We start from the raw sequence: 21,909 nt of genomic DNA, 5'->3' as shown, positions 1-21,909 counted from the left end.
CAGCAAGCTGGAGACCCAAGAAAAGCTGATGTTTCAGTTGAGTCTGAAGGTAGGAAAAGACCGACGACCCAGTTCAAAGCAGTCAGGCAGGAGGAATTTTCTCTTTTTCAGCCGTTTTTGCTCTATTCAGATCTTCAATTGATTAGATGAGGCCCACCCACATCAGGGAGGACAATCCACTTTACTAGGTTCACCATTCAAATGCTAATCTCATCCAGAAATACCCTCATAGACACATTCAAAATGTTTGACCAAGTGTCAAACCTGGTGGCCCACTGAAGTTGCCACATAAAATTAATCATCACACTGGCTAACCTTTTAATGGAATGTTAAGGCACACTCTTCAGTGTATCTGATTCTATGGAATCTGTGCCTTTCATTGCCTTTTACTGAGCTAATTTATAACTGTTAATTATAGAAACCTAATAGTAATTGCAGTGATTTTTTCCCCCCATAGAGATAATGCAAATGAATTTTATCCCAGCAGAGATGCAATTGATTTCCCACCTGGGGAAGAGGCCAGTTCTTCACCTACTAGTGGATTTATTTCAGCATTCCTAATTGCCTACATGAATTCTTTGAATCCTCTCTTGAAAATTTTTTCTTTTACATTTTAATGGTTCCCTCATTAATTAATAAGTGAAATAAAATCTTGGACATGTGTTCATAAAATATTTTTAAAAGAGTAATAACTTTTACTTTAAAAAAATATCCTTTGACATCAGGGACCTCCCATCCTGTAGACACGGACACCCTCACCCCACCCGTGTGACTCTCCTGAGCTGCTTCTGTCTGAGCTCCTGTAGCAATTACTGTCCATATAACGCATTTGACCCTGTCTTCTTCCTAGTATTCTTTGCTTCCACAAAGACTAGACATCCCTTGAAAGCAAGGACCACATCATGTTACTTTGGATGTCCCATAGCACCTACCACTCTGCCTTGCACAGGATATTTTGTCAGCATTTTTTGCATTACAAATCCTCAGAGATCTTAAAATCCTTCAAGTAACTCCTGATTATTAAATATTGACTACGCATTCAAGCATTAGTTTTGGTTGAAAATAATAATAAAAAATAAATGGAAAAAAAAAAATCTAACCCCTGCATATCATTTTCTATGTTGCGGGAACAGTTGTAAGCATTCTTACATATGTTTACTTATATTTAATTCTCATAATAACCATACAATATTGTCTTATTCCAATCTACATGTTATAAATGAGGAACTGAGGCAGATAGAAGTAATACTTCTATATATAAATATAAATATGAGCTCTCTGGAATCTCTGGCTTCCTCCCTGCCTTAATTTAGACCTGCAGCTCAGGTGAAGACTGCTCACACATCTGCCTTCCAGCTCCATCCCTCCATTATGCCTTCATACTGTGTGACTACTCCCTGCGCTTATAGATCCTGGGCCCTTTCCTACCTGTCACTGGAAACTTCAAGATGTCCAAGCACACTGTGGTCTTTGGAGGCCTCATGTGTCTGAAGAAGCCCAGACCAAAAGAGCATCTGGGTCATAGTCTAGGTCACAGTGAATCCCTTGGAGGCTCCCCAGTGCTCTTAGTGCTCCTCATACTTAGAAAGAGATTCATGAAATGGTCCATGCATGCATTCACTCACTCATTCCTACATTCCCTGGCAGATGTGTGATGGGCTCATGGGAAAGACAGATGGGCTTCCCCCACCTGAGGCCCCAACTTGTGGGTCTAGTGGCTGGAAAGAGGGGAACCCAGCAGCCAGCGGCCACAGGAGCCTTGCAGGGCAGGATCACCTGGGAGTCTGTATTCACCCTGAGAATGTCCCCACACCCATGAGGGCACATGTTAAATAGCAAATGATATCTGCTGTCACAGGTAAAGAGAGGTTGAGGAAAAAGGAAAGCAGTTTATATTTTATATTTCAGCAGTACTTTGCTCTTGCTTTTGAACAAGGACCCCACATTTTCATTTTGTACTGGGCTCCACAAATCCTACAGCTGGCACTGGCTACAGAATTTGGTTTATTACCAGAGGAAGATCTTTTCTGGTTGACCCCTCTGATCTCAGATGATTCAACTCTTGTGACCCTGCAAGCACACGAGAGGTCCAGAAGTTTCTGAATTTGAACTCAAAACTAGGTAAAACTTGGGCTACACTAGGATCCTAGTTTGCATAAGGACATTTCATAAAGTGAAAAAAGTATTGCCACTGGCTGTTCACTATATTATGAAGGTGGAGACAGCCCCCTCACTTGGCAACCCAGACTCTGCCATTACCATCTGGGTGACTTTTGGCGATTTTCTTAGACTTTCTGTACATTAGAATGTAAAGTAAAATAGTACTTACCTTATAGGACTGTGCCTGCAACATAGTGAGCTTTCAATAAATGTTAGCTATTTTTATGCATTTATTGAATGTTTGTAAGTGTTGGAGCCAGAGAAATGAGATATATGTGTGAATCTACAAGGATTAAACTGATTGGGAGTGGAGGAACCCTTATGGGAATCGAGAAAACATGATCAGCTTAATGGTACTTGTATTTGATATTTTAAAAGAAAACACTCAGATATCGCTTCTTGGCCTTATGGCTAAGATCAAGCGTAGAAAACACTGGGAGGCCAAAAAACAAATGTTATAGAATATCATGGGCCATATTTGCCCATTGGCCACCGTGTAAACAAACACAATTATTTTTTGGAAAGATTAGTTTCCTGTTAGTGTTTCTTAGCCTTTTATATCAAAATGATAACATACTGAGGTACAGTCCCTATATTTATCACTCTGAACAATGGAAAAGGCAATATGCACAATGGCATGTGGAGAAATATTTCCAAGGTATGAGAGGAAAATGAATTTATAATATTTAAAGTCTTCAGTGATGCATAATACAGATTTTTGAATTTTAAGCATGTATACTTTTTTTTTAAGGTTGTAGCTTATTTGGAAACTAGTGGCCTTTAGTGAATGAAATTGTTTAGCTAAAGGTAATACCAGCAGGTTTTTTTTTAATAAGACAAAGGAAAATAACCCACACCGAGAATTTTAGACTGTCTTCTCTTTCTCCCCGGTACTTCACCCGAACCCCACCCCAGCCAGGTGCATATCCACAAACATCTCTGCTCTGATTAACTCCAGATTCTCTCCGCTCTTACACTTACACTGACTTTAGTTCCTTCTCCTGACTTCCCAGCCATATATCGCCATACTATGTGGATTCTACTCTTTCTCTGTGTATTGTTCATCAACATTTGGCTCACTAACATTTGTGATCTCCATAACCCACACTTTTAACACATACATAAGATCTGTCTTGTCAATGCAAAAGAGCATAACTCAGATGTAAACATGACTGGGGGCAGTTCCAATCACCACCCTGAAATATATCAAATCAGGTACACTGGCCACTAGGTTCTGCAACTAGCCATGTAGTAATTATATACTTAAACTTTATCAGTAGTCCAAGTAGATGTAATGAAACATTGAGGGTTTTTCTGGCTATAAATATTTTAAGTGAGAGGGTTTATCAACTGATGCCAAATTGTTGATTTCCAAACAATATCATTTAAAATAAATAAAGATCTCTTCCATGACATTAGCATATGCATAAAGAATGCATTGTAGATAAGGTAGAGGATGAAACATGTAGCAGATTATCTTTGAAGGATGTTTCAGTTACGACAGGATATAATGGAAATTCCTGAAACTTCTAGGGAGAGAGATAAAACAATGTGCTCTCTACTTTGATGGATAGGATGCTAATGTTTTCTCTTCCGGAACATACATCCCTTAGGAAACAGAAGCACATGGTAACTGGTTGAATTTTTAACTAAGTTACTGCCTTTCACTTTAGGCATATGCAGCTCTGAAAGTTCAGATTTGTTTTGGTTACCTATTTGTAGAGGAAAACCGCTTTCCTGAAGATAGGAGTTTAAATGGCTCTGAGAACTCTCTTTAGCTGCCCCCAATTTGTGTGTACACCACACATACATCCCCCCTACACACACACAGATGTGTGGAAAAACATGGACTACCTTAGATTATAAAAGGTACATAATACCAGGTTCTCAACATCTGTTAAACAAATGAAGGAATACGTGGTCTAATTTTGCAAACTGTTCAGCATGGGAACTCTAGAAAGGAAACAAGCAAAATACAACATGGTGACTTCATAGGTGGCAGGTACTGAATTTACTTAATTTCTGTTTGTAGGACACCTACCTGATAAAATACAACAGTAAGTTACCCATATATATTCCCTGCTGGGTGGCGAATCCTCCTTATCTTTCCCTTGACTCTGCCCTTAGCTGCGGTGGCCTCTACTTTTACTGGACTTACCCAAGAGTTTTGGAGGCTGTCTTGTTATTCACACACACCATGTGCTTGGAGCACCCAGTTCTGAGCAGCATTCAGAGCCGGGAATTGGGCACACACTGGCATTTGGAAAATGTAAACAAAGAGGAGAACCTCTCCAATAACTCGTCTGTGAGCTTCAACCCCTCTCACCACATCTCCTTTAACATGGGGGCAGAGAGACCCTTGTGAGCTTAACAGTATAGGATTAAACAAAAAGGAGTCATAATAAACAGCTGGTTGTTCTTTGATAACATTGTCCTTTTATAAAGCCATGTATATATACACACACATACATATATACCTACAGTACAAATAATCCTCTGCAATTAAGGTATTAGTCTATAGTATTCTGTTTCATTCGGGTCCACTTGAACTCTTCAACTTTAAAAATCAGAGCCCAGTTAAGATAAAAGATCAAGATCCAGTATAGCTTCTTACAATCCAATCATGATGTTACATTAGTAGTCAATAGGAACATGTAGAAAATATTGTAGATTCTCCTTCTGTATTGTACGTACCTTTCATGTGTTGTACAATAATGACCATTTTTCTTTTCCTTCTGGTTCATGAGTGTTCCCTTTGTATGAAACAATGTCTACATTACAGTAACAATGATTTTTGATAGTTCCAAGAACATTTCTGTGTTAATGAAACCATTACCTCTCTTCCATGTGTTCAGAGCCAAAATTGCTTTTATGGATTCACTCCACATCCATGGAGAAGTAGATTCTGGAATGATGGCATTTCCAAGAATAACTATTTACTCAGAAAGTGGCTAATAGACCATTAATGTTTTCTCAGTTTGAGAGCTATTCCCTTTGATTTCTCATCAAATTCTCATAGGTATCAAGTAGTTGGGGCTGAATTGGGGCTGAGAATCCTAGGACAAATGCAAACTCCACTGATCATCAAAGACTGATTAAAATGTCAAACCTATGAAATAAAACTATTTAAAGAGAGAGAGAGAGAACGAAAAGAAAAGAAAAATAAATAAATAATAGAAAAGGGTAATAAAATGAGACAAATTCGTGATGATACCCTAAATTGTTGGGAGTTTTTAATTAAGAAATTGAATATTGACTCTAGGCAGGGTCAAAAAGAGAAATACCTCCTTTAGCCTGTAGTCAGGCAAAAAAACGTTGGTGACAGGCTGTGCATGTATCAATTAAGGGAAGTGCGCAAATGAGCAGTTCCAGAGATCTAAATCTCAGCTCTGCCAGGTACTAGCTCTTTGACCTGAAGCAAGCTCCTTAACTTCTTGATATCTCAGCTCTCTCCACCATCAAAGGGGAATATAATACCTACCTCACAGAGCTATTGAGAGGGTTAGATGAGAAAACACAGCAAAGCGCCTGGTGCAGTGCCTGGAACACAGTAGGCTCTGAGTCTTCTGTTACAAGGCAGAGAGAGAAAGGAGTTTTCAGTCCCAACTTGTCTGTAGAGTCAAAGCGAAGACAGGAATGGTTGGGACTGAATGACCGCAAGGTCCTGGGGTAGACGCAAACACTACAACCATTAAGGAAAATTTCAATACCTCAGTTGACTGTGCAACTTTATTTACATAAAAGAGTTATTAAGAAAAATAATAAAAAATAATAAAAAATAATAAAACTCTTCTCTCTACTGAGATGTTTTAGCTGAGATTATTGTTCTGTACTTTTCCATAAGAAGACACAGCCTCTGTTCTTTTGGAGAGCACACATGGACCTCCGGTTGTCTGCTGCCTTAACCTTTGCCTGCCTTAACCTTTTCGTCTGCTATGAAGGCACAAGAATATTGCTAGTAGCTGTGTACTGTTCCTCTCCAATAATGCAAGTGGATTTTTCACACCTTATTTATTACGTTTTTCTTTAGGAAATTTCTGAGTTTTGATGGTCTCTTCTGGACCCAAATTAATTAAGCATATTTTACATAACATAGGAATATCTCAAGTTCAGGCAACCTACGTTTTTACTGTGACTAATAACTCATTGCAGGTTCAAACTCAAATCATGGATAAAATATAAACTTTTGGTGAATATTGGTGAAAGCAGGGTTTAAATCTCTTTATAGTTTCCACTCACTGTTCATTTGCCACTTAGTCACTTGTCATTAATACAGTACTTGATGATCCTGTCTGTAATAAAATGTTGGGGAGCAAGCAAACTAAATGGAAAGTATCATAATAGAAGATTTCAGTGTTACATCAAGTTGTAGTTAACTGAATCAATATAATGTTAAGCATATTTTCACAAAAAAACTATTTAAACATAGTTATAAATAGAGGCTGAGTAGAACAGAGAGGTAGCAAGCTCAGACTGTGGGGGCAAATTCATCTGGTTCCTGATCTCTTTTTAAACTTTTAAACTTCCCATAAGCTGTGTGACTTAGAGTAAATTACTTAACCTCTCTGTGCCTCACTGTCCTCATCTATAACTTGGGAGTAATTAAACTTATCTTACAGAGTTGTTTTAAAGGTTAAGTGCAGTAACATATATAAACTGCTGTGCACTAAGAAAATAGTGGCTTATTTCTAAAATTATTATAAGTTCGAAAGAAATTTATAATTGGGATCTGTATTTTATTATAAGACACTAGTCTCAAATTCAGCCTTAGGGACAATTTTATATTTTCTCTCTTCATTACACCACAGATTAGATACTGTCAAAAATGAGAAATGATAATAATGAACAAGAATTATTTTTTAAAATAGATCATCTATATGTTTTTGATGGAGTGTTTAGAGTACTCCCGAAAATCAAGGGAGTAGGGCACCGATGAGGTAAATCAAGTGAAAATGAGAACTAAGAGAACACATATAGCAAAAGGTTGAACTATACAAAGTCCATGCAACTGCTAAGTCCCTAGAGACCCACAGAAGAAGATGAAGAATGAGGCAAAGAGATCAAAGGACAAGTTTGATAAACAGGAACTGTGGTCTGTAGAAATCAGAAGGGAAAACCAGGAAGCTGGTAAATGACACTAACGCTAAACTAAGCACCTGAATCCCAAGAAAGTGCCCGTTCTTATCCACAGCTGAGAACAAAGGACTATTATTATTGGCATCATCATCAACATTAACTGATAAAATATGATAAATGCTCACTAAATGCCAGGTGCTACATGAAGCCCTTTGCATGTAGTGTATTTTCTCCAACAACTCTGTGAAAGGTTGTTACTAGTGTTACAAGTCCCATTTGCAGATAAGGAGACTGAGGTTTAGAGTTCAAGAACTTGCTGGGCACCGAACCTCAATGGCAGAGCCAGAAGTTGGTCTGACACTAAACTCCATCTTTTTAAGCAAAACAAACAAACAGATAATAATGACAACAAGCAGAAAGGCAAAACTTCTCAGGAACTTTTATTTGTCTCTTCTGAGTGCCTCCCAATTCACACCACTGGCCTGGGTTGGAGTTGACTCGCATCAGCTCTCAACTCTGTTCAGTGACTTCACATTGGTAGCTTGACATTAACAGTGGTGTGAATATTTACGCCGTGAAAATTGGCAAATACTACAAATCAGGGCTCCTTTTTTTCCTGGAGAGCTGGTTATCGCTACTGTCTGTAGGCCTCTAATGGTGATATCCACCAACAGCTTGAGTGTCTGGCCAATGAATTCACTTCCATACTATTCATTGTTTCACTTCCATTCTGGGGAAAGTAAAGATCTCAAGCAATTAAATTACCATACTGTTATTTATCCTTTTTTTCTAACAGTTTTTTATTGATTAAAGATAAACTTAAAAAGCCAAAACCCAAGTGATAGTAATAGTCTAGGGCTAGAATGGATACCTCTCTCTTTTTAGGAAATATGCCATTGATTTCCATGCTATATACCACACTTACCCTTAGTTATTATAAAAAAGTCTCTTTGAAAACATTCATTTTTACAAATACAGTAAACTGTTTTGACTAAATTTTAACTTCTCAGTCAGCACATTGGGTGATTTCTTCGCCAGGCCAGCATCTGGTGAATGCCTACCACTCAATACCAGGGGCTCTGTCATGGGTAGGCAATAGAAAATTCTTCATCTTAGGGATCTCACAGTTGGTAGTAGGGAGGTAGAAACATGAGTAACATTTACAATTCAGTGTGCTAAGTGCTGCAGTAGAGGCCTGTACAAAGGATTCTGGGAAGTCAGAAGTCACACATTGACTCAGGGTAGGCAGGCTTTTCAGAAGAGGTGAGGTAAGATAAAGATCAGGGTAAAGATTAAAATGAAGAAAGGCATGAAAAGGGGAAAACAGAATGTAATTAAAGATTGACTAGGCAGCGTGTGAACCTCAGATTGTAGTCACAGCTATAACTGGACTGATAAATTGGCCACAGTAAGGAGAAACTAGGGAACCAGAAAAGAAATGTCTTCTCACTCTGAAATGATAAAAGATTGCTTTAGTAGTAGTATGCATGGAAGGAAGGAGACAGAGGAGACCAGAGAGCAGATGTTGAAATATTCCATGGAATCAACAGTAGGAGACCAGACCAAAGACTGTCAAGAGAGAAAGAATGGACTTGAGAGAGGTGTAGGCAGTGTGAATAGATAACCTTTGATGCCTGACTTGATGGAAGTGTGGATAGAAAGACCCTAGGCTTTTGGGTTCTTTCCATTCCATGACTTCAGTCATACGGCTATGACTCTGTCCTATGGAACAAGAACATGCCAATCTTACCATCTGATCTAGAGTATCAGATGGTAATAGGATGGGCTGTAATATGGTCCGATTCACTTGCTGGTAGGGAATGTGACTTTTTCTGCATCTGGAACATTGTTTCCTACATAACATACTCTCAATAAATCCTTTTTCACTGAGGAATAAAGAGATTTTAAACAGAGAGATTAAGTAAAAATACACAACTAAGTTGCTTAGCTTGTCAGCAGGCAAATTGCATTTCTGTAAAGGTTGAATGTTGAAGGAATATTGACATAGTTTCAGGTATATGGCTCCAACTGGTGCTTTCTTCAGTTCTATGCCACACTAATTCATAGAGCTTCTTAAGAGTGAAAAAATTCTTAAGAGTGAAAAAATTCATACTATTTGCTCCATTGGAGGCTGGCCTGTTTATAGCTGTGAGGGACAACAAAACACCTATTTCTGGCCAAATAATGGGGCTTCTACCACTGATGTGGAAAGAAGCTTAGAAATTTTAAACATAGTTTATGGCTGTAAAAATTACCCATACGTTATAGAACAGGGTGTGTAAAAACTTTACTGCCTCTAGGCTCATCCTTTCATGCACAGTACCCTTCTCATTCAATGTTACATGCCAAGCTCAGAAAGCATAGAGCCATTTTTGTGAGGAGCTATTTTATCTCTGTCCTTCAGTCAGTCTGGTTTTGTAGCTACATGTTTAAAGAAGGTGGCTGGTTCCCCAAAGTATACTAAATGACTTTCAGAAGTTGTAGAAGAAAGATCAAAGCCCCTTTGGAAGTAGAGGAACATAAAATCTATAATTTAGTTTAAGGGGGTGTGGACTGTCTCCTGATTTAATCATTTCTAGCCAATTCTCCATATAGCCTCCACATTGCAAATACTATGAAACACTCCCTACACTCTTAAAAACAGACTAGCCTTAAAGTTTAAACAGACTTTGTCTCCTTCTCATCCTGTCATACCAAGCCACGTGCATTGGGCTTTTGTTTTTCAAGTATATTGTTTCTTAAGTATAAGAAAATAAATGAGTGCTTTTTCCAGTGCATTTCAAAGGCAATGATAAATCTTCTTTTATTTGAAATAATATCAACTGACCATTATCCTTCCAAAACAGAGTCTGTTGATGAGTAGAAGGCTCAGTGAACCCACGCAGTAAATTTATAGCCATGGCCTTTTCTGTATTAACATTTTCCTCTTCTTCCATTCATAAAATGTAAATTTAATGGTCTGAAATGCTGGCAGAATTTCTAAATTTTTCTTTGCATGATATTATACCAAGATTCATTTATTCACATCCTACAAAATAATACAAGCTTCTTAAGAGTGAATGGCTCTAATTATAATCAGGTACCTAACCATTTCAAGTTAAATAGCTTTCATAGTCCAACAGATTGGGAGGAAATTGTTCTTCATCGATTCTATTTCTTGTTTCTCTCTTTTTCTCTTGGGATTTTCTCCCAACAATTGAGGTAAGTGTTTCTATAGTTTATAATTCATATTATTTTAGCCTTGATGTCAATTCAAACACTCTGAGATTGCAAAACTTTCCTCTCACTCAGGCTTGAGCTGCAGATTTTCTTCCTGTCTGATATCGGAAATGAGGTTCAAAATATCTGGCCTTGGGACACCAAATCATCCTTTTAAAAGAAAAAAAAAACTTAAAAATGAAAAGCCAGTTTCGAATACCTAGGATACTTCCACGTTAGACAGAAATCTTTTCCTAAAAATTTGTCTTTAAGTTTTCTTACTTCCATTGAAAAATAAAGATCAAGTACGGATTTTTATTCAATAATTCTTGCCTTGGGTAGTAAAATTTCAGGCAAGGTAAAGTGACTGGATAGAAGCAAGGGAATGCAAAAATGACTAAGAGTCTGTGTCTTGGAGGTAGATAACTGATATGCCCGTTAACTAGTTTTCCAACCATTTGTAACAACAGTGGGAAACCAAGCCATCCTATTCATTCTAGTTCGCTCCCTCCTATTCTACACTGAGACATGAAATGAAGTCTTCCCAGTCTCCCTCTCCTATGTACACACGTGTGATTAGAGAAAGACATTTTCATGTAAGGTTAGCAGAAGTGAACCTGAAAACAACCTGTGAGATCTCATCTCCCTAGGTCTTTCTTTTTATTATTATTATTATTTATGCCTATAGCACCTGGTCTTCCTAGGTGGTCTCCCATCCAAGTATTAACCAGGCCCGACCCTGCTTAGCTTCCAAGATCGGACATCGTACTTATTCAGGGTGGCATGGTCGTAGATCCCTAGGTGTTTCTTGGAAGAGGCCACCACCCTTCTCTTTTGTATCCAATAGAGAAAAAGAGCTTCGAAATTATTATTACAAAAGGATCTGGGTTTTCAACTTTCTTCATTCCCCTCACAGGCGTGTTCCGCAGTGTAATGACAATATGGGAGATATTTTGGAAAGATTAAGCTTGAGAATTTGAACCATTTCAAAATTTTCATGAAAAGAATGATACATAGAGATTTGCACTTTCTAAGGACATCTCCCTTCTTTTTGAGGAAATTAAACTGAAGCAGAATTACCTTCCCGAAAGACAAAAATTGGATAGGTTGTCATTTTTCTTGCCTAAAGTCTTCTCATTTCTCAAATGCCCGGGACCTTGCTTCTGATAGTCATACAATCCTCTCACTATACCTCGCAGTACTTCCACTTGCAAAGATCTGAGCCTGTGGGGGAAAAAAGCATACCAGTCACATCTCACCAATAAAAAAGTCTTGCTTTCGCTGGCTGACCACTACCTTCTCATACATCCTTTATTGCTTAAAACTTCTTCTTTTTTTAAATTAGGAATGCATTCTATGGCCATACACCCTGAACACATCCAATCTCATCTGAACTCGGAAGCTAAGCAGGGTCGGGCCTGGTTAGTACTTGGATGGGAAACCACCTAGGAAGACGGGGTGTTGTAGGCGTAAAAAAAAAAAAAAAAAAGGGAATGCAGCCTGCTGGTAAAAATGTTTTGAGCATCTTTAATGCATGTGTATTTATTTATAAGCTATAAATATATATTACTCTCTAAATATCATTATATTTTGAAATATACACAAAACATGGAACTTTAAAAGTATTAAAGTAACCATAAGTAGAAGTTCTAACATCTTCTTTCTTGCAATCCCGCTGGGAACTGTGCAGCTGAATTTGAGGACCACTGTTGGAGGGCGATCCCATAGCCCAGAGATGGTGGAGGCAATGGAGGGGACATAGTGCATGCCTCCAGACTGAAGGGAGGCAAACATGCTCTAATTGAGACTGGTTTTTGTGATTTGACTGCATCCAGATTCATTCTGAATCATTTTTTATAATCTCAACTCCTACTAAACTCAGTGGTATCATGCACCAGAATGACGAACGAATGAGCTAATAATAAATCTATCAAGTTATTCATACCTCTGAACTGTTTGAACAAAACTGAAAGAAATTGGGAGAATATGACAGTACTCAACTCTGCCTGCTAGAAACACAGTTTTCTCAGCTCTTTTAAAGATAAGGTGTAAAATTAGACCATTAGAACACAGGAGGATCATTACAGGAAACTGCAAAACACATAAAACAAATTATTTTAATCTCATTGAAGAATTATTCTGACCTTGCATAGATGAAGATTGTGAACTTTCAGAAGTTTATTCATCTGCATTTCAGATAAAACATTTGAGGAGATCTATTTTGTTTTCATTAGTATTATGAAAAAAATTACTGAAATATCTGGTGGATTTTTTAAACAAAAAATCTTACAGCACTTTACTAGTTAAATGTTGAGGAGTTTGCAGGTGGTTAGAAAAAAATATCACAGATCTCTATTGCCTTTGTTACCTCTAATATCACCACTGATCTCTGCAAGATCATGGCAGAGAAATGCTCAGGCAGAGGCTCACTTCAAAGAGAATTGTGGAGAAAACTAAAGATCAAAGGAAGAGAGCTGTTTCATTACCAAGACTTTCATATGGTCTCTCATTCATCGGCTTCCTACTGAATTTCTAAACTGTGTTAGGCAGTCAGGGTACAGGGCAGAGAGATGCTCTCCTGATCCCAGTGAACTCAGGCCAGTGGGAGAGGCAGGTAAACTATTTGTTGGCTCCCTGTGAGGCCCTACCCACAGGAATGGCCAGGGTGCTATCATCACCCAGACAGTGGCCTGGGACAGCCTGCAGCATATAGATGGCCCTTGATGCTTGCTGCCAAGATTGAATTCTAAAAAATATGATAAGGTCATGAAAGAAAATAGTAAATAATAAACATTTACTGAGCAAGTGCTGTATAAACTACTCTGCTACAAATTTAGTGTCATCATAAGAATATAATGATTATGAGGGAAAGCCTGAGAGCCAGATTTCTTGAATGCATATCTCAGCTGCAACATTTACTAGCTGAGTAAGTTAGCTCACTGATCTAAAATGTCATTTTTTCCATTGTGTTAAATGGATTAATAAAGCTTTTATCTCAGAGGTAAATCATAGTTGCAGTTATGAGTTATGAGTGATAAATTAGATAATCTAGGACAAGCACTGAAGTATGCCCGACACAGTAGATGTTCAGTAAAGTGAGCTATAATATATCTGTTAATCCTATTAACCCATGAAGTAGCTATTATTGTTATTGTTATTATCTCCTTTTATAGATGAGAGAACTAAAGCCTAGAGAGCTTTAGTCACTTGCAATGGTATGGAACCAGGCTGCCTGGGGACTGACAAGCAGAGGTATTGGCTCAGAAAAGTGAGCATAAATCTAATAAACATGGTAATTCAGAGTAGAAGGGAGGAGAGAATGTGTGCAAAAGAATGACTACCGTGATTATTTCAGAAAGACAAGGCCGACATTATGGAGTGTCAAAAAAGTAGATTAGAGATACTTTTCATTATGTGAATGTTAATAGATTATATGAGTAGATGATCTTCATGAGTAGATAGGAGGCATTATCCAGGAATTTCAGAACTTTCAGTGGATTTTGGTTTTTGTCCACAAACCAACTAGAGAGGGGAGATGAAAAAGAAACTTAAGATATATAGATATATTTGCAGCTGGGAGAGGTCAAAGTTGCCAGATGTTAGGATTAAAAAATTAATGCACAGTATTTACTGAGGTTTCATTTTGTTTTTTTATTGATTCCATATTTGTTGCTCTTTGACATTTAACTGTAAAGAGAATATTATACACTACTTTGTTTTGTCATACCAAAACATTTTTTTCCCTTTTAGTTTATAAAACATTGATCCCTCTATACCCTAAATTGCTGTTCCAACTCAGTACTGGTGATAGTAACCAAGAAAACATAATCCCGGAGGACAGAGCAACTAGTAATCCTTTTTACAAGTTGCTATTAATAGGAACAAAACTATCCACCAAGTCTACTAGAGTTGCTTCTGAAATGAGTACTACCTTCTCTGTGAAAGTTCCCTCATCACTACTAGAAGATCCTGTGCTATGGAGACATTCCTAACCTACTGTTTTGTTCCTTCAGGTTAATTTATCAAATAGGGAAAAAAGAAAAGTATCTAATGAAACACTAAATGTTAGTAGATTTCTGTTTTGAATGACGGAAATAGCAACAATGAATCATTACTTCCTTTCTTGTATTTACTAACGCACATTTCCTACTAAGACTCAAGAGTGAGAAACATCAAGGTCTGACTACCAAAGCCAAAGTTTGACATCATTGTGGCTCATGACTATTTTTCAAATAAAGCAGACTTTAAGCACTATTTTGATTCCATTAATGACTACTCAAGATAAAGAGTTTTTCCATGTGCCTCCAATACTTTCCTCACTCAGAATTTTAAAGCCGAGAGAGGCTTTGAAAACAAATGAGTAGCTTCTAAGGCCTTCAAGGCATAACCACAAATGAATTATAAATAAAGAGAAATTCCGCTCACAATTTTTCCCATTCAGATGAAATAGAATAAGTCTCTCTTGGACCTGTGATTGCAACAGCTCGAACTTTGCTAATATTTTCTGCCAGGTTTCAGAAGTGTTCAGGAAATAGTTTACTGCATCATAAGAAACCTACGTATCATTTATTTTAATAAATACTGTATATAAAATCACTAAACTTAACTATTAGTTAAATAAAAATGCAGGCAAGTCTACTGAAAGATAAGCTAATGAATAATTTCTCTCTCTGTATTTAGAATATGTTTACTTGGATTATTTGTTTGATTGGTTTTTATTGTTACCGAGTTATAGTGACTTCAAGAAGTGAGGGGCCCTTCATGGCGGTTGAGGGGGTGGAGGGGAGAGTGAAAATGGGAATGAAGGGAAGGACACAAGATATCCATAGGGCTTAACCTTTTAGACTTTCTGAGGAGGCTCACAAAATGTGCTATGAACTGTCTTCCCAGAAGACAGATGAGGAAGTAATGGCTCTCCTTTTTCCACCCCCATTGGTCAAATGTGGCGCTATGAGTGTTGACTCCCCAATATTGGCCAGCAGGTTCCCATAGGCATCTGCAGAGAAACCCCAAGGGAGGAAGCAAGAGGCATAGACAGTGGGCCTGGAGCAAGGAGCCGGCAGGTTCCCCTGCTCCAAGCTGGTCAGTGCCTAAGTGGTGCAGGTCACTTCAGCAGTGGCTGCAGTGAGAGAAAGGATAGGAAGACCCAGAGGCTTTTCAGGGCACACAGTGCAGGAGAAGGGGTTGTTACTGTACAAGAAGCACAGCACAGGGGAAGCAAAGAGCTCACGCCCTTAACTAGGGTTAAAGCCTAAAGTTGCTGACAGTGCTGGCTTTTCTTTTTCTCGACTCAGTTTCTCTGAAAAGCCTTTCAAATACAAAAAATATACATAATGTCCGTAGGTATTTGTTGAGATATGTGAAACTTTGACTGAGATTTCATGAATATACGTGGGTATCGAGATGGTCTCTCCAACATCCTTTCAATCCTTCACCCACTGTGTAGGACATGGGTTGAGGAGAGATTGATTACATCCTGCATGCCAGAGGTGGAGCCCTGATTATTTTAGCTCAATCAAGTTGCTATTAACTTGTAAGTTCTTCTCGGGCTCCTTTTCACAAAGATCGCATCAGAGAATTCAGGCTGAAAGCCATTGAGTGCATGAGAGTCTCACTGTGTGTGATCTAATGGGTACTAGAGGTTGCAGCAGCCTCTTCCCCAGAATGTTACAGGTCATAGGGATATGAGGCCTGAGACTGTTACATCCATTTCTGACCCCAATAAGTGAACCAGATAGGGCAACACCAGAAGGAAGAAACAGCTGAAAAGACACAGCCCCTGGATGAAGCGACCTTGAAGCCGTCTCATCTTGGACTTCTAGTTGAGTAAACACCTTTTCTCATCATTTAAGCCATTTTAAGTCATCTCCGAAAGAATCTTAACTGACACTCTGACTGTCTGAGTCTCCCCAACTTTCAGTCAATGATTTAATCTCACAGGAAAACTTTAATTCTGGAAAAGGAAAGCTTGTCCCTCTCTTAGGCAAGGAAAAGAACTGCTTAGTGTTACCCTGCCCAGAGCTCTTTCAAATCTTTTTTTTTTTTTTTTTCTTTTCTGGAGCAGTTTGACCAACTAAGCTGCAATTGGTCTTAAAAATATATTTCACCCATGACTCGTGCAATTAGACTGAGTTGATAGGAAAGAATTCAGGGCATTTTTCAATGAGGGAGTAGGAAGGGGAGGCCTGGAACTCAGAGTTTTATTTTTTCTTTTCTTTTTTTTTTTTTTTTTTTTAAGCCTAGCTTATATAATACAAAGAATATTAAATTGTTTCTTATTATAGAAGTTCTTGTCACTTTAATATTTCATACCCTTAAGGATTTAGTGTGTTGGCCCTATTTTGTAGTAGTTTCCTAAAGACTCTGTCCTTAACTTATGAAGTATTATCTAGAATAGTGATAGCGGACAGTGGAGGGAAGACAAAGTAAAACTTTATAGGCAGGTCCCTGGGGACAGGCACAGCTTTCTCTGCTTCAGAGAACTATGCTGTCGAAAATCTTCCTGTGTCCCTGAATATGACTCATTCTCTGCAGCCTTTGCAGCACAACTATTAGAAGCCAAGAGAGGAACTTTCTGTGTGACAGATACTAAGACAATGTTTAAATGTCCATGGCAAGAAAAATTCCAAATCTGTCAGACATTTAGACAAGGTTGTTGTCTGGCCTTCCTGCTGCTGCCAGTATGGATTAGTGAAGTATGACGATTGACTCCACATTTTTGTATAATTATTTACTAGGTAATTCAAGGCATCTTAGCCTTCTGACTCAGAAAAGCTAATGAGTTAAGAGACATTGCTGCCAATTTTCTGAAACTCACAAAAGAAGGGTTATAAATGCTCACTTTTCATTAATTCGTATTTAATGTCTTATCCAAATTAAAACCAATTTATTATAAGGGCCTGAAAGCGTTTTCAAATTATGGTTTCTGAATCTAATCTTTTTATAGACTGCTACATAAATAAATTTTGACTATTACAAATATATATTTTGTTATTTTAAAAAGGTCCTTAACTAAAAGGTACCACACCAAATACATATTTTGTTATTTTAAAAAGGTCCTTAACTAAGATACCACACCAAAAGTACGATCCATGAAAGAAATAATTTATAAGGCAGACTTCACTAAAATTTAAAGCTTCTGTTCTGTGATGGACACTGTCAGGAGAATAAGAAGACAAGCCACAGACTGCGAGAAAATGTTTGCAAAAGACATATCTGATAAAGAGTTATTATGCAAAATATACAAAGACTCATAAAACTCAACAATAAGAAAATCAACAACCCAATTGGAAAATAAGGAAAAGACCTGAATAGACACCTCACCAAAGAAGATATACAGTTGACAAATAAGTATATGAAAAGATGCTCCACATTCTAGGTCTTCAGGAAAATGCAAATCAAAATAACTATGAGACACAACTACACGCCTATTAGAACAGCCAAAATCCAGAATATGATACCATCAAATACTGACGAGGATGGAGAGCTACAGGAATTTTCATTCATTGCTGGCAGGAACGTAAAATGGTATGGCCAATTTGGAAGACAATTTGGTAGGTTCTTACAACCAAAGATATTCTTACCCTGTGTTCCAGCAATTGTACTCCTTGGTATTTATCCAAGTGAGTTGAAAAATTATGTCCACACAAAAACCTGCACGTGAGTGTTTATAGCAACTTCACTCATGATTACCAAAATTAGGAAGCGACCAAGACGTTCTTTAGAAGGTAAATAGATAAATAACCTGTGATACCATCAGACAATGGAATATCATTCAGCACTAAAAAGAAATGAGCTATCAAGCTCCATAAAAAGCCATGGAGGAAATTTAAATAAATATTGCTAGTGAAAGCAATCAACTTGAAGGACAAAAACTGAATGATTCTAGCTACATTCTGAAAAGGCAAAAACTATGCAGATAGTAAAAAGATCAGTAGTTGCCAAGAGTAAGGGTGGGGGAAGGGAAGGAAGAGATGAATAGACAGTGCATCCTCATTAAAGAGGATTTTTAGGACAGTAAAAACACTCCATATATTATAACGGTGGATACATGTCATTATACATCTGTTCAAACCTATAGAATATACAATATCAAGCGTGAACCCTAATGTAAATTATAGACTTTGAGTGATAATGATGTGTTACCATAGGTTCATTGATTGTAACAAATGTGCCACCCTGGTGCAAAATGTTGATTACGGGGGAGGCTGTGTGTGTGTGCATGGACGGCGGAGGGGATGGTTATATGAGAACTCTCTGTACCTTCTGCTCAATTTTTCTGTAAACCTAAAACTTCTCTAAAAAGTGAAGTATTAAAAGGGAAAAAATATTCTAGTTTAAAGCAAGTTTATAAAGCACCAACGCTCTCTCACATAGTCACTTATAATTTTACTTTTATCAAGGACTAAGAAAAAAGAGTAGGTTACTTGTGATCCAGCTATATAGTACAGATTTTAAAGTTTTTGTTTTCAGTGGAATCAGTGGAATTACTATCCCAAAATAATTTAAGTAATAATTTTAAGGCTATTTTAAGTTTTCTAACAAACACTTGTTTTAAAGAATATTTTATTCTCCTGCATCTCTGAAGTATGGGAGAGCCAATACTAGATATGAGTCAGCACAGAGTCCCAGTCTGAGCCCCAGAAAAATGGGTGGCAAGAGTAAGTGAGTCATTTTCTCTGAGCCTCTGAGCCTTTTATTCTTGGGGAATAGAGATAATAATACCCTTAAGATTGTTTAAGGAATTAAATGAGATAATAGCAAATGTTACTTTTTATTCCTACTTTTCATCTCTTAGAAATACTTCGAGAGAAAGAAAGTTGAGGTTTATTGATTTTCAAGGTTTCTTTCTCTTCATATCATGCCTGACATCATGTTTCTCCAGCAAACTGTGATCCAAACACAAGATTATTGCAGAATTGTAAACAAGAAGCTGGGATAGCTTGATTTTGAATGTTTTCTATGACGATCAACTGGCTGCCCAAATTAGGTATGTGCAGACTGAAGCTTGTTTTGCAAACAAGTATGCTTGAGACTAAACAGGACATGGAAGGTTTACCCTGATTAGTCTTGAATACATTTCTTCTAAAGTTTTCCTATTACGAAGACTTAAAAAAGTTTTGTCACCAATCTACCAAACTTGCAGATTTAAAAGTGTTTAGAAAAAAATTATTTTTTTAAAACAAAATGCTAGAACACATTGCTTGGAATGAGAGTCGGATATCTTTCTGGAATCACATCTTCTACTTCCTCTCTTCTTTTTTTGCTCAGCTTGAGTTTCATGTTGGTTGTTTTCATGACTTTGGGAACTGCATGAAATAAGCACATCGGCAGAGGATTCAAAGCCTTCTTCTAAGGAAAAAAAGTTGAAATATTTTTAATCAGTCAATCCTCAGTACAAATGACCATGTGCCAAGTAGTTAAGCCTGCATCATCTGCAATCAGGGGCAGATGCTCCAGTGGTCTTGGGCAAGATACCTAAACGTTCTAGGAAATGAATATCATAATATTGCCTAATTCACCATGCTGTTTTGAGTACTAAGCAAGGATATGTACATGAAATGCATAGTACAGTGGCCAGAACATGAAGAGATGGAGATGTTACCTATCTGTCTGGATGCCTGGGATGGATTGATTACAGTCAGCCTTGGACTACAGTTATAGAAAATTCTAAGCAGAAGTTCTTTGATACCTGATTGCTCTTGGAGTTACTACTACTAGATACTTCAGAAACTTATTAAAGAAATAGTCTTTTTGGCTGTTCTGGGCATGTATGCTTAGTAATTATTTGGGATTTTTAGAAGCTGAGCAGAATCTCTCTAAAGCAAAAAGATTAAAAACAGTATAAGGAAACATAAAGGAGAAAGGGTGTGGGCTTCTTCCACATGTACGAAATAGGACAGTTATGATGGTCAAGCATCGGATTTAAACACATCTTCATGTCTGCCAGATTTTGATGTTTTTATGACACATTGTATTACTAAACTTTGAAAAAGACTATCCTGGGTCACAGGAATGGGCCTAGTTCTTCCACTTCTGATGGGCCTTTCCTTCAGGGTTTAACATTCAGAAACAATAGAGATCTCAGATCAGATAAGACTAAATCACATGAGAAGATCTGAAAAGTTCCCTCTTTGTGAAGCAGGTTAGTGCAAGTTCCATTGTTCTAATTGGATAAGTGGAATAAAACATCTAGATACAATTTTTTTTCCCCCACTCTTGCCAGGTAGGACTAGATTGATATCTTGCAATATCGATATTTCACTCTTCTTGTGGATTAAAGGAACGGTGACTTTTACCTCTTTTCTCGATCAGTTGTGAAACCTCAGTTTCTTTCTTCTTAATGTGGTTAAATTACAGTCTGTAGACTGGCATTGCTTTCAGTGTCATCATGGGAACCTGATAGATGGTGTTGAGGGGAATGTTTAGATTTATCTGATCAAGGAGGAGTACTTTTAGGTTGCTTGCCTTTGAATGGTTTTCCTGTGTCTAAAGAAAACCAATATTTGACACTCAAAACAAATTGTCCTACTCCATAAAGCTACCATTTCATGTGACAAATTGTCTTCACTAAATGAAGAAGTTTAGCGAGCTATAGGTTTTCTGAACGGTAGGACGTGATAAGGAAAGCAGTGAACTGGGGGTCAGGTGAGGCAAGATTTAATTTCATCTGTGCTATTTAATAGTTCTAGACTCTTTTCTCACTCACATAAACTCAGTCTCTATGACTCACAGTTTATTCATTTGCCAAATTAAAAGTAGAATAAATTGAGTTCTAGAATTATATGATTTTTGTAGACTCTAGATAAGTATCCTTTTTGATTCACTGCTAGATTTAGGAATTAATTTCCTTTTGCATCTATTGAAATTCATAATCCAAGAAATGAAAGTAATAAGGAAAAGAATTTTGCTAAGATAGAAATGATCTGTTTCCATTTCTTTTTTTTATATTTGCAAATAGTTGGGGCAGAAAGTTCTGTGTACACTTATGTAGGTAATGAATTTGAGATGAAAAGCCAATGTCTTTCAAGAAAGTCTCCCTTATAACAATTTACATACCTCTATACCCTCTTTCACTCTTTCACTCTAGACTCAACTTTGAATAAACATTGTGCTCTCAGTCAATGACAAGTAAAATCAGCATCAGTGATAACTGTCTTGTTTCACCTACATGGAAGAAACCCATGCCCTTGCTCCTCCATGTTGTCCTATATTGTTTTTAATCTTTTTTGTTTTAGAGAGATTCTGCTCAGCTTCTAAGATCCCCAAATGGTCCCTAAGCACAGTCCAGAACAACCAGGAAGAATATTTCCTTAACAAGTTTCTGAAGTATCTATCCGTAAATGGTATCGACTACAAGAGCAATCAGGTATCAAAGAACTCTGCTTAGAATTTTTTACAGCTGCAGTCCAAGCCAGTAAACAATCCATCCCCGGCAACCAGGCAGACAGGCAAGTCTCCATCTATCTTTAGTCA

The 21,909-nt window shown here is 37.5% G+C and overlaps 1 pseudogene; it reads left to right on the top strand.

Annotated features, from left to right (window-relative positions):
- The first annotated feature begins 11,786 nt into the window (after positions 1–11,786).
- On the top strand, positions 11,787–11,904 carry LOC112469362 (annotated as a pseudogene).
- The last annotated feature ends 10,005 nt before the right edge of the window (positions 11,905–21,909 follow it).

Source organism: Pteropus alecto, unplaced genomic scaffold (assembly GCF_000325575.1).
Source record: "Pteropus alecto unplaced genomic scaffold, ASM32557v1 scaffold146, whole genome shotgun sequence".
Lineage (NCBI taxonomy): Eukaryota > Metazoa > Chordata > Mammalia > Chiroptera > Pteropodidae > Pteropus > Pteropus alecto.
The sequence above is the reverse complement of the archived record's forward strand: the minus strand, read 5'-3'. Positions and strand labels throughout refer to the sequence as shown.